This window comes from Limulus polyphemus, unplaced genomic scaffold (genome assembly GCF_000517525.1).
Source record: "Limulus polyphemus unplaced genomic scaffold, Limulus_polyphemus-2.1.2 Scaffold1425, whole genome shotgun sequence".
Classification (NCBI taxonomy): domain Eukaryota; kingdom Metazoa; phylum Arthropoda; class Merostomata; order Xiphosura; family Limulidae; genus Limulus; species Limulus polyphemus.
Genome location: NW_013667035.1, coordinates 199,919 through 200,792, shown reverse-complemented (window position 1 = coordinate 200,792; position 874 = coordinate 199,919).

Genomic DNA, 874 nt, shown 5'->3' with positions numbered 1-874 from the left:
TGCAACAAATTTAGATGAGGAAATGTCCTGGCTAGAGGAAGTATTCAAACATTTGAAAGCAGCAAACCTCAAACTCCATCCCAAGAAATGCCACTTGTTCCAGAAAGAGATGCTTTACTCAGGTCACATTTTAAGTGAGCTTGGTGTGCAAACTGATCCTGACAAGGTGAAAGCAGTGCATGATTGGCCAACACCAGACAATGTGGAAGAGTTAAGAACTTTCTTGGGACTCCGTACCTATTACCAGAAGTTTGTGAAAGACTTTGCAACTATAGCTGCTCCACTACATGATTTAACAAAAAAAGGCCAGAAGTTCGAATGGACAGTTCCTTGCCAGCATACTTTTAAGACATTGAAAGAAAAATTGTCCTCAGCTCCACTTTTAAAACTTCCAAATCCCTCACTGCCGTCATACTAGATCGTGGTGTTAGTAATGTCGGAACTGGGGAAGTGTTGTCTCAGAAAGTTGGTGAAAACGAACATGTGGTGGCCTACTTCAGAGACGACCAGAGAGGAACTACTGTGTAAGGGAACTCCTTGGTAGAGTAAAGAGTCTGACATATTTCTATCCTTACCTCCATGGGGCTAGGTTTAGCATCAGGACAGACCATGCTGCATTACGCTGGTTAAGATCATTAAAGAACCCAGAGGGACAACTGGCATGTTGGATCGGAAATATAGACCAGTATAATTATGATATTGAATACAGAGAGGGAACATTTCATGGAAATGTCAACGGACTGAGCCAAAGACCCTGCGAAAATGACTGCAGACATTGCTGCAAAAGAGAGGTTGAACTAACTAGGTATCATCAAGCTGAAGTTAAAGTGACTGAAGGAGTTGATGATGTTGAAGCGGAACCAAATATAAAGAT